Source organism: Fragaria vesca, unplaced genomic scaffold, assembly GCF_000184155.1.
Source record: "Fragaria vesca subsp. vesca unplaced genomic scaffold, FraVesHawaii_1.0 scf0513126, whole genome shotgun sequence".
Taxonomy (NCBI): domain Eukaryota; kingdom Viridiplantae; phylum Streptophyta; class Magnoliopsida; order Rosales; family Rosaceae; genus Fragaria; species Fragaria vesca.
Window position 1 is genome coordinate 77,923 of NW_004443445.1, and position 1,098 is coordinate 79,020.

Genomic DNA, 1,098 nt, shown 5'->3' on the forward strand with positions numbered 1-1,098 from the left:
CGCGCCACATCGACAAAAGCCTTCAATGGCAATCTGTGCAAAAAGTAATGACCACAAAGTACTGTGGAATGCACTCATGGAGCGTTTCTCGAAACGTTCATATAACTCTACTTGTTGAGTTATTAGTCAAGTGGACTGCTTACCACCTTAATTGACTACATATTGTCGATGATCTTTTGTGGCATCATGATCCATAATCTTTAGCGGATTCGATCATCATCAAGTTCTCTAGGTCCTCCAAGTTGGTGTGGAATTACCAACGAGACTTGATTTTGATCATACAAACAGGAATTGTATATACGCTAATGTGATAAACTTATTTGGGATTATCCCCTAATGTGGGGACAACAATATGGGTCATGGCAACGGCAGAAAACGTCGTGCCGATGTCTAGAAAAGAGGGGGAGGTGTTGCCGGCTCTAACAGCGACACTCCCGGTCTAGACACCATTTTATCAAAACTACTCACGTCAACTCATGACATTAATGCAACCGTTGTGGATCTTCGGATCACTGGTTCAAGATTGTCAAAATCCTTTAAATTGTGAATGCATACAAAAAGGTACGGAAAATCAATATGAGGACAAGAACGTCATCCTCATGATCGCGAATTTCAAAGATTCGGATCCATTTGTCACATCCCGGGACCCGCTCCGCCGTAACACGATATTGTCCGCTTTGGGCCCACCGGCCCTCACGGTTTTGTTTCCGGCAGCTCAGGAGCAGCTTCCTAGTAGGTCACCCATCCTAGGATTGCTCTAGCATCAACATGCTTAACCTCGGAGTACCCATCCCCTCCGAAGCCGCTGAGCCACCAAAAGGCCTCGTGTTAGATTGGAGGTGGGCATGTACATATACAGCACATAACCCCTCTCCGTTTGGCCGATGTGGGATATTACAATCCACCCCCCTTGGGAGTCCGACGCCCTCGTCGGCACACTCGCACCACACGGCAGAGTGGCTCTGATACCAACTGACACGACCCACCCCGAATTTCACCCTGAAACCCAGAGTAAGTCGTGCGGGGACCACCTCCAAGGAAAATTTACTGAAAAGATTAAGCAAATCTCCCTTGCAGATGGACAACCCTAAGTCGAAA